Source organism: Trichosurus vulpecula, chromosome 6, assembly GCF_011100635.1.
Source record: "Trichosurus vulpecula isolate mTriVul1 chromosome 6, mTriVul1.pri, whole genome shotgun sequence".
NCBI classification, from domain to species: Eukaryota; Metazoa; Chordata; class Mammalia; order Diprotodontia; family Phalangeridae; genus Trichosurus; species Trichosurus vulpecula.
The window spans coordinates 191,182,757-191,194,648 of NC_050578.1; the positions used below are offsets into that span (position 1 = coordinate 191,182,757).

General features: G+C 40.2%; 1 long non-coding RNA gene across 1 annotated transcript in view; it reads right to left on the reverse strand.

The window, feature by feature from the left end:
• The window catches only part of LOC118854380, an 84,576-nt gene extending 73,083 nt beyond the window's left edge, over positions 1–11,493 (reverse strand). The window contains exons 1-2 of the long non-coding RNA XR_005010715.1: positions 11,412–11,493; positions 8,224–8,342 (exon numbers count right to left, since the gene is read on the reverse strand). This is a non-coding gene — a long non-coding RNA (uncharacterized LOC118854380). The remainder of the gene's footprint in view (positions 1–8,223; positions 8,343–11,411) is intronic.
• Between the last annotated feature and the right edge of the window lie 399 nt (positions 11,494–11,892).

Sequence of the window (11,892 nt, forward strand, 5' to 3'; positions counted from 1 at the left end):
TAAAACAATGCAAATAGAACAAACAAAAAATGAAACAACTCTATGATAATAATAATAATCATAATCAAGCTTCACCTCGAAGAAAAGATGACAAAACATCCATTCTTCCCTTCTTTGCCAAGGTGAAAGACTAGGGATGTGAAATATTGCCTATGCTAGCAGAATCTGTTCACATGTTGTTTATTTTTATTGGGCTACTTTTTCTTTCTTTATGTTTCTTTTTTATTCTTTGTTACTAGGGAAAGCTTGTTGAGTAAGAGTAGGAGAGAGATTTGGAAATCAAGATGATATAAAATCAAAGATTTATAATTAGATAACTAGAGATAGATAGATAGATATCTTTTCAATTGAAAAGACACAACTGAGCAGAGAACACTGTCCTAGGTACTAGGAGAGGTAAAAGTAAATGAGATGAAGGCCTTGTCTATTCAGAGCTTACTGTCTAAAGTCATACTATGAAGGGCTAGTTCAGCAGAAACTAGAAAGTAGATTCTTTCCACCCTATTTCCTGCTCAGAATTTTCCTCTGATCCATATTCTACGGTGGAGAGAGTTTTCTCTCAGAATAGCACAAAACGCCAATTAGAACCTGAACTCTCACCGTGTTTGTGTTCGTATATTCCCTCCTTTTCATCCTTCCTTCTACTGCGACCCTAATGCAGATTAGTAACTTCTCTGAAATTTAAAGTTTAGAGTTGCCTGGGGAACCAAGAGGTTAAGTGACTTAGCAAAGTAATAATAGAATCAGACCTTGACTCTCCAAGTCCATCATACCATATGGCCCCTTGTTTCTTCTCACTACCACGAAGGGAGATAATGAAGATAACAAGTAAATGGGCTTCATGGGGTCAAAAATTTGAAAAGGAAAAGGGGACTGTAAATATAATTCTTTATATTTTATACTGCCCAGTTATTATTAATAGGAATATAGTTCCCCCTCTCTATGGCTTCTCACTACTCACAGATGTATGCATTTCTCACTAAAGCAAATCCTTCTACCGGTGCCATTGATCCCATTCCCTCCAAGCACCTCTAGGACCTTGCTCCAGACATCATCCCCTCTGTCCTGCATTTGTAGTCTTTCTCCATTGGCTCTTTTCCTTCTATTCCTCTGTTCTCCCATATCCTTGAAAGAAAAACAAGCCTACCTTTACCTTTCTAGTCCATCTATCCATCACCCTATCCCCCACTCATGGCTAAGATTCTTTTTAAATTTTTAATTGTTCAATTAACAAAAATCAATTTTTCTCTCCTTCCCATTTCACTTCCCCACTGGAAAAAGAAAAAAAAAAGAAGCCCTTGTAATAACCATGCACAGTCAAGCAAAACAAATTTCTACATTGTCCATGTTCAAAATCTTTATTTCATTCTGCACCCATCACCTCTCTGTTCATTGCCAAGCTTCTTTTAAAATTATCCTCCCCCAGTTCCTTGACTTCCCTGCTGCCAGCTCTCTTGTCAGTCCCTTGTAATCTGATTTCTCTCTAAGGTCACCAGTGACATCCCAACCACCAATCCAATGCCCTTTTTTCAGCTGCCTTCTTCCTTTACCTTTCTATAGCAATTGTCATTGTCGATCACCCTGTCCATCTTGATATTTCTCCCCTCCCTTGACTTCAGAGATGTCCTATACTCCTTGTTTTCCTTCTACCTCTTTAACCACTCTTTTTGCCTCTTTGTTGACTCCTCCTGCTATCACTTACTATTCCCTACCACCTGATGTTGCTGTTCCCTTAGGGTCTGTCATTGGCTTTCTGCTCTCCTCTTCTCCCCTGCCCTCCCCTGTAGGAGTAGTAGTAATATGACAACTGCTACTACTACCTAAAATACAGTTTAATACAGGCCCAGGGTCAGTAGTAGTAGTGGTAGTAGTAGTAGTAGTAGTAGTAGTAGTAGTAGTAGCAGTAGCAATACTAAGTAGTAGTAGTAGTGGTGGTGGTGGTGGCGGTAACGACAATAATAATCTTTGTATCTCCCTCACCTCCTAACATATGCTCAATTTGTAGTAGGTGCTTAATCAAATTTGTCAAATCAATAAGTAAATGATTTCTCAATCCAGAATTGATTAGAAAACCAAAAACTGGTAATGCCTGAACAAAGAAGTCAGAGGACATGGATTCAAATCCCAGTTCTAACAGTAATTGTGTGACCTTGAGCAAAGCACCTAACTTTGGGGACCTCAGTTCCCTCACATGTAAAATGAGGGGTTTAGAGACACTAGGTGATATCTAAGGTTCCTTCTGATGCTAAAAATACATAAGATATTATTTTGTATATTCAGTGCCTAGAGATCCTTTGAGGTATGTAAATATATGTATACATATGTACCCACACACAGAGAAAAGTGATTTGCCTAATTACTTCAATCATGAAACACTTGCTTAGGGAGGACATGATTCTGCTTTTTAATCTTGCAGGGGTTAAAAATCAGAGTTTGGGTTTAGACAAGTAGGTTTTCTTTTGATTCAGGTTAAATCTAGACTTAAGCAGCCCTCTGGAGATGGGGTAGTCTTGCAGCTATGCAGCTTTTGTGGTCTTTGTCTCGGTTTCTCACAAATAGGGTGATTTAGTCACAGAAAAACATATAGCACTTAATGAAGGGACATGGGGGTAAGGCATCCTCTCCTTTCTTTCAGTTTACCTACTCCAGGGAAAACGTTCTCATGTGGGAATGCTTAAACTTCCCCACAGTCTCTCTTCAAGACATCAAAGGACATTGTATTAGGTTTAATCATTTACAATTGGGAATTTGTCTTTATGAAAATGTCCGGAGCTGTGTAATTTATGGAAATTAACCATGTATGTGTCTCCATTGTGTGCTGTAATACATTATGATACAGTAGGATCATGCAGGAAGTCGAGGACCTCATGATATATTAAAATGCTACGTGTCGAAACACTGACCAGAAGGCTATGGGAGGATTACAAGACCCTATTGTACCTCACAGTCAATAACAGAGACAAATTTAAAGCATATCATCTTAGTCTCTGCTCAATACTTTTATCTCCAAGACCATGTTTTATAGCATGTAAAGGATGGCTCTTTGTCATTCTTTTAACTCTTTAGAAATGCCAAGGCAGGGCTATAACACTTGGGGAAAATCTAGCCTCTGGCATTTTTTTCTTTCCTCTCTCTCTCTCTCTCTCTCTTTCTCAATTCTAGCTGGGAGCTCCAGCAACTTATGATAAATATTGGGAACAGGAATGTCTGGAATTCCCAGGCCAGGCTGGAAGCAGTCCTCCCTCTTTTTAATAAGGGCTCCCTCGATATAGACTTTTCAAGTGGAAAATCCGCTTTGCCTTCAAACACAGCCGGTTTACATGAGTGGCTTTGAAAGAAATATACCGCCTTTTTCTTGACCTCCAAGTCCCATGGAAAATGCTCTTGGGACAGGTTTGAAAATCGAAAGAGGAGGGGAAAAAAAGAGCTTGCCTTAGCCGGAAATTCATTCCAATTCACCTTTTCAGTCTTGAGTCCCTAACAGTCCCAAATGGCTCTAGCTTAGTTATGTGAAGGCTGCAGTGCCAGGAGTATAACTAATAAGATAAAGCAGGTGGGGAGGGGGGCAAAGTGGCAGAGAGAATTCCAGGGACTTGTGTAGTATTCCATAAGCATTCCCGGGGACCTTTGCCAAAGGCATCTTGGAACAATGGAAAGAATAGGAAATTTCAAATTAAAAAAAAACAAACAAACCCTGGGCTTGAATCTTGGCTAAATTACTTATTTATTACCTGTGCGACATTAGACAAGTCACTTAACCTCTCTGGGTCTGAGTTTCTGTATTTTTAAGAGTAGTTGAACTAGATGAACTGTAAAGACCCTCCTAAGTCCTAAGTCTAAGATCTTATGGTTCTGAAAGCCTATGTTCACAAGTCACACACTTTTGTGAGTGGTTCCATATTGTACAAGCTGTGTAAATGCAATATTTGATTAAAAAGAAAAAAAGGATTAACTCTGATTATTTTGGAGAAATATGGCTTCATATCAAATAACTTCCCCAATCTGGTAAAACTTGCAGTAAATCACTGAGAAACATGGAACCCAATGGAAAACTGGATCAGATGTGCCATATTTATAGCTGTGCAAATAAACAAATTTCAATTTTTCCTTCTGACTGATCCATCATTCCACAAGAAAAGCCAGGACTCCAGTTGAAAAGGGAACCCTGCCATCTAGTGGTCATAATGAATTTTGCATTTCAGACTATTAAGTTTGAGCAGAAAAATATGGAAGACGTAATTCCTTGGGTACATTTTAAAAGTACACTGGTTAAAAGACTGTTTCATTTGTACCAGGTAATGACATATTTTGTTACCTAATTTTTAGTTTATCCAAATAATGTATTCATTACTATTCACTTGAGTCTCCTTTGTTTCTAATCAGTTATGGATTTGCCCTACAGTTAACTTTAAATGACCTTTTTTGAACATTTTAATTTTGATTTGAGGAAAAGAGGCATTTTGACATTTTTTCTTACATCACTGATTTGGGGAAAAAGGCTTTTCATTTACCTCATTGACAACTGATTTAATCAAAAAAATCTGTAGATTTTTGTAGATTTAGAGTTAGATCAGCCACCAAAAGTCATCTCACAGGGCAGCCAGGTGGTGCGGTGGATAGACCACTGGCCCTGGAGTCAGAAGGACTTGAGTTCAAATCCAGCTTCAGACACTTGACACAATAGCTTTGTGACTCTAGGCAAATCACTTAAGCCCAATTGCCCTGAAGCCAAAAAGAAAGTAATCTAGTCCAAACCCCTCATTTTCCATTTGAGGAAACTGAGCCTCAGTGAGGTTGAGTGCTTCACCTGAGCAAAAATTTGAAATCAGTCCTCTGATTCCAAAACTGGCCCCTTTCCAATTACATTGTTCCACATCCTGCTGTACCACATTCTACCTCTGAAACCTCTGTCTCTTGCATCAGAATGAAGTGTTCTCTGGGTAGGAGGAGAAAGCATTATTCAATCCCTCTTAATGGTAATTGCCAAATAATAGCATGCATTCAACGTTTATGAAAAACCAATGTATTAGGTTCACACTTAGGTCATGACAGTTTACTGAACAAAAATCTACTAACATCTACTAACAAAGATCTACTAACTAATTTGTTCCTTTTGTTTTGACAACATCAGCTACAAGGAATGAAGCTTTCCAAGGAAAAGCCAGTTTACCTTTAAAAATAATTTTATTAATACCTTTTGTTGTTCCATTGCCTATATTTCTCAATAGACCCCCCCCTCAGAGAGCCATTCCTTATAACAAAGGATAAAAGGGTTTTTCAATAAGTTCAACAGAATTAACTCCTACATCCACCAAGTCTGATCTCCTCTACAGCTTCACATCAATTGTCTACCATCTTTGAAAAAAAGAGAAAGAAATAAATGGTAAAAAAAAAAAAAAAAGTGGTTTTTATGTGCAACTGGGAAATAGGATATACAGGCAATGGGGTATGGAAATCTATCTTGCCCTACAAGAAAGTAAGGGGGAGGGAGTGAGGTGACAGAAGGGAGGGCTGACTGGGGAATGGGGAAATCAGAATATATGCCATATTGGGGTGGGGGGAGGGTAGAAATGGGGCGAAAATTTGTAACTCAAAATCTTGTGGAAATCAATGCTAAAAACTAAAAAATATTAAATAAAGAAAAGGAAAATGATTAAAAAGAGAGAGGGAAGTACATTCTCATATTTATTCTTTGCGGCCAGGCATGGTCATTATAATTTCACATTGTTTTCCATTGTTTTGTTATTGTTCATTCCATTTGCATTATTTTGACTGTTATGTATATGGGTTTCCTGGTTATGTTTACTTCACTTTGTATCAATTCATATAAGTCCTCTGCTGCTTTTCTATATTCATCATAGTCATGTTTTGTTTTGTTTTTCCCTTGTGGTATTATTATATTACCTTCATGTACCCCAATCTGTTTAGCCATTTTCCAGTCAAGGAGAATCCACTTTGTTGTCAGTTCTTTGCTGTTATAAAAATATTACTCTACATATTTTGGTGTGTACATGGCCTTTCTTTTGGTCATTGTCCCTTTTGAGGTGTATGTCTTTTAGCCAAAGGGTATGGACATTTTAGTCACTTGCTTAGCATAGTTCCAAATTGCTTTCCAGAATTGTTCATTTGAACCTTTTTTTCTAAAGGCTATTAAAAAGAGCATCTGCTCAGAGGTGAGTGTTTTGTCTTGAGTCCTAACTCTGATTTAGTGAATTTAATTAATTTAAAGAAAAGAATGTGAGATTTAGAGACAGAAGAACTTGATTTCAACTTGTTTGGAGCTCTGCTCTTTACTATCTGCAGGACTCTGGATGAGACAATTCCAAAACCTTTCAGGATTTTCTTTCAACATCTATAAAACGAGGAGTTTAGATTTTATGACCTTGACAATCCGCTAAAATTCTAACACGTTGAGACCTTCTATATTTCCTACATCTTCCTACTCCAACAAAAGTGATTGAAGAAATACTCTCCCCCTACTCCAGCCTTTCTGATAGTATTACATTGTCTACCAATCAGCCACAGCTGTAAGAGTGTACAGCAGCAGCAATTCTGGATCCTTCAACTTCGGTATCATGAGGAAGAGCCAGGCAGACGAGTTCAGCTTATGGGGCCACAGATCATACTTCTTTGCGATCCTAAAGCACCTACTACTGTGCCCACCTGTAGCACCTAGCAAATGCCCCTCTAGACTGCCTACCACAGTGTACCTCTCCAGCACCTACCACTGTGCTTCTCTCCCCACCCCTGCCCCCCGCTGCACCTACCACTATGCCACTCTAGAACACTAGTGGGTTGTGAATTAGATTGCTGAGTAATATTTCTGTTGTAGTGATTGGAAAAGCAACCACACCAGGTATGGTTTATCTTACCTCTAGCAGCCCCTTGCTAGAGTTCATGCAGAAATGTTCCTGTGTCCATAGACTTACAGATTAATGTAGAGCTAAGACATTATCTACTCCTATCCCTCTCATTTTACAGCTGAGAAGCTTGGGAGGCAGATAAGGGAGTGACTCACCAGAGGTTGCAGAGGGTAGTAGTCTTCCCCCATTCTTACCTCTTTTGTTTTCCAGGAAGAAACAAAAGAGGAATGTAATTTCCTCAGTAGTCATTCATCAAAAAAAAAAAAAAAGAATCACTCCTTCCCTGTCAGAGTGAAACACATTATTTACTTTATCAGCGAGGAATATTTTAGATAATCTATTTTTTTTTGTCACTGAGAAAAAATGTTTTCCATGGATGCCTTAGCCTTCCTGAATTTGGCCTGTGAATTCCCCACTCAGTGAAATGGATTCAGACAGATAGCATGATTGCCCAGGTCTGCCTGAGCCATGCTAATGCCACTCTCTTCATTTTTCCTGGGTGACCTAACCTTCAGCCCTATTTTCAGCAGAGAAGGGGTAGCTCAGACAAGGCTTCATGAAGCTCGGATCTTCCTTCAAGCTCCAGTCTTCCCTTTCGATGGAAATGACTGTGGGACCCCAAGGGAACTGGCTGACTGAAGCCTCTGTGAGCTATGTCACAGGGTGGCTTTGAAGAAAAGCCTTCCTCCCACTGTTGGGGCCCTCCCCTGGGAGACTCAAGGAAATGAAGAATGGCTGTTGAAAGCCAAAATGCAGAAGCAAAGTAGTCACATGGTTGGAGCTAATTGCATCCTGGCCCTGGGAGGAGAGGGCAGCAGCTGCTTCGAGGAGCTGTTGGAGCTCAGCTGTGGCCTGGGAGCACATCCATGGTTGAGCGATTTCAGCTTTCCAGCCCTAACCATCAAGGTGCAGCTCAAAGCCACAGCAGGGTAAAGGCAAAACCAAGGTACTTTATGGGAATTGTCACATAGTAAGCACGCAATAAATTATCATAGTTTTACACCTTAGAGGCCACTTAGTCCAACCCTTCATTTTACAGATGAAAATAGGAATAGAACATTTATTAAGCCCTTACTGTGTACAAAGCACTCTACTAACCCATGAGGACACAGACAGGAAGGGAAGATAGTCCTTTGTTCCCAAGTGACTCACATTCACTAGAGGATGGAAGGAAGGTTTCAGCTGCAAGTCAGGTGGAAAAGTCCTACAGTCCTTAGGGTACAGCAGCAAAGCAGATGGTAATGCTTCATCTTTAGTGTCAAGTCCACTGACAAAATCATATCAATATCTGATGTTGAACCATTTGACATTAGTGGAAAGAGCTTTGGGTCGGGGAAAGGGGAGGGTCTAAAGGACTTACGGTGGCCAAGCTGGATCACCACGGGGGCTGCTTCTCAGGATGACAGCTGAGGGCACTGGGCTGAAATTCAGTGTGGCTATTCCCAAGGCTTTTAGGCTCAGGATCCTGGCCTGAGAAAACTGAGATTCAGAAAAGTTAAATGACTTGCCCAGGGTCATTCAGTTAATAAGTGTTGATGGAAAGATTTAAACCAAAGTCTTCCTAGAACCGAGTCGAGTGTTGTATCTATTGACTGATTGATAGGCAAAAAACCTAGGCATACTGAGTATAGCATGTAGTGCTGAATATAGAGGTACAAGAACCAGATTTGAGGTCAAGGGCCTGGGTTCAAATCTTAGCTCTCTTACTACATGTACTACTTTGACTGTCTTTTCCCCTCTATGGGGCTCAGACTCTTCCCCTAGCTCCCTTCAATACTCAAATTCTGCCTTCTACAGTAGGTCTTTCCTAATTCTCCCAATTGTTAGGATACCTCCCCAACTATTACATTTCATATTTACCTACTGTGAATATGCTTCCAGAATGCAAGCACCTTGAGGACTAGGAGACTTTTGTTTTCATTTTTGCATTCCTAATACTTAATAAAGTGTCCAATATCGGTTGTGTTGTTGTTCAGTCGTTTCAGTTGCGTTTGACTCTTTGTGATCCCATGAACATCGTTTTCTTGGCAAAGATACTGAAGCAGTTTGCCATTTCCTTCTCCAGCGGCAAACAGAGGTTAAGTGACTTGCCCAAGGTCACACAGATAGGACGTTTCTGAGGCTGGATTTGGTCTCAGGTCTTCCTGATTCCAAGCCCTGCACTCTGTCTACTGTGCTACCTAGCTGCCCCTACCTCATACACAGTGGGTCCTTAATAAATATTTGTTGAATTGAATCATGGTCATCTACAAAATTATGTGAAATGAACTAGACACACCCTATGGTCCTATGAATGATGGTTATTCTATACCTTGCTCAAGAAAGCACCCTGTGATTTTTATTGGCCAAGAGTCATGGGGAGAGGAGGGATGTAGTTGGGTTCAGGTGAACTGTGATTAATCACTAAAGGTCATTCTAAAATGGTGAGAAGAGTTCTTTCCTTTTTCTTTGTCTGTATGTGTGGACATGTACATGGGAAGGAAGGGTTGCAGTATCTGTAACCTAAATTTATTCTAAAAGTCTAGATAAATAAGTGCCTGGAGGTGATGGTGCTCACGAGAGGAAAAAGCTTTCCTGATTTTCTGCCATTACAGGGTGGAGGGGTGGGGGGCTGGACAACTCCAGGGTAATAGTATAAGTCTGTATAAACTCCTGGAGGAGATGAGGAGGGAGAGAAAAGTAGTTTTGATGGTTTGTAGGCTCAGATGTAAGTCTTCTGTGTTTTCTGTCAGTTGAAATAAAGCATGCTCTTTGTTTAATGTCATGTTAGCCTAAGTGCTTGCATGAGAGGGAAGGGTGTTTTTCCTTTTGATGCGGAGTCCTAGACATAAGCCAAACTTTGTGGCCCCAGTGGAAATCCAAGACTGAAGCATAAGCCAAAAATAAAGAGAAATTATTTTGCTGAATTCCCACAAACAAGTTGATCCAAAGAAACCCAAAGCTTCAGTCCTGGGCCAGGGACTCAGTTTAGGGCATTGGTTTCAGAATAAATGAATCCTAAAGTCTAGAAGAGACCTTTAAAATCATCTTGTTCAACCTGTACCCAAAATTTTTAACTGCAAAATTTCTGAAAAAGGTTGTCTAGACTCTACTTTAATTGAGACAGAAAGCAGCCATTCATTCCTCCCAATACTTTGGGGCATCTTAAAATAACATCATATATAATAGATTTAGAGCTGGAATGGAGCTTTGGAGTCATTGGGTCTCACCTCACTCATTGCAGAGATGAGGAAGCTGAGGTTCATAGAAGTTTAAGTGAGTCATCCAGGGTCTCACAGCTAGTAAATATCTGAAGGAAGATTCAAATCCATCTCTTCTGACTCCAAGAGACTCCAGGTCCATTATGGCCCAGCAGTCTCTCTACTACACCATGCTGACTACCTGATAGAACCAAAGATCCATCCTCATTCCATCTTCTGAACCATAAGGAATAAGCCTATCCCCTATGCCACATCACAGTCTTTCTAATGTCTGCAGGCAGCAGTCACATATATTCCTCCCTTCTCCAAATAAAACATTCCCAGTAATCATATTTTCTCTTCTATTATATGTTAATTAATACTTTGAGTATTTTCACTAGAGTCTTGACTGTCACGGACAAAAGGGACTTTGCCCCAAGATGCTGACACCTAAGGAGGGCACACCTCCCCTCAAGCTACTATTGTCTCTGTGTCTCAGTTCAGAGTTCTTTGATGCTATCCTACCTAACTGCCCCTAGGCCACTACCAATAAAGTCCTGTCTTCTCACCCCCAAAGGGCATAGGGCTGCCCCTCCCCTAATTATCTGTACCCCTGGTGGGACTAATCATCTGTATTGTTGCTTCCATGCCTTCACTCCCCCCCAAGGAAAGTTGCTTCAGGCACCCCTACAGCTAGTTACATGTTCAACTTCACAATCCTGGTCACCTTCCTGCCTTATAGATCTTACAAAACTTACCATAGAACTTGGTACACACAAAAGGTGATTGGAAAATATTGATTGATCGATAACTCGTTGTGTTGGATTTTTTTGTTTGTTTGTGTGTTTTTTTTTTCTGTCTTCATGGTCCAATTCCAAAGTCCGACCGTGTGTATGTGTGCATGAACCTGAGTCCCTGTGTGTTCAGAAATGCCTTTCTCAAAGAAGCAATAATTTATGTAAACTTAACCACACAACTGAATAATTCCAAGGAGGGACATGATGTTTTACACATTATTGTGGGCTTGGGACAGTTTATTTTTCTTCCTCACATTTTCAAATTAGGCTTGCTTATTTGTTGTACAGCCAAGAGAACCTTCTGATCAGAATGCCTAATAATAACCCACAGGAAATTGCTTGGGCAGTATGTTAATTTGCTGATCATGTATAACATCTATTGTGTCTGATCAAGCAAGACAAGTTTGGATACTAAAGAGCTCTAGGAAAATATAATCAGAAAGAAGTGGCAGTGCACTTGACCCAGCCCAGAACAAAGCAATTAGCATCAAGCATGCTGGGAAATGCACACGGAACACAGCTGGGGGAAGGGAACCTCTACTATTTTCAAGATTTGAATCAGGTGGACTCACCCCAGAATCCTAGTGCCAGCTTTGTCCTTGGAGACCCTAGGACTTAGAACTGGAAGGTGCCTTAGACATCCCTCAGCCCCAGTCTCTCATTTTATAAACGAACAAGAGTGAGTCCGGGGAGAGTTAAAGAGCCTTCTGAGCGTGACAAAGGTTAAAAGTCACAAGAGCCAGAACTCAAACTCCTCCTCTGATTTCAAAGTTAGTGTTCTTTTGCCACACCACCCACTTTGCTTAGGAGAAGGAGTAAGAAAAATGGCGGTGATGGCTTACTTTAGCCAAGGATAACCCATTACCTTTTTGGAAAAAAAAATATGAAAGCCGCTGTTTAAGAATATATCGCTATATCCTCATATTCAGATCTGCAAAGGAGTTATTATTTTATCAGCCTGGGGACACATTAAGTCTGCGATTTAATAGATCAACCCTGGGGACTTTTACCTGAAAAGTTAGGAGAGTTAAGCTCATAGGATCATAAATTTGA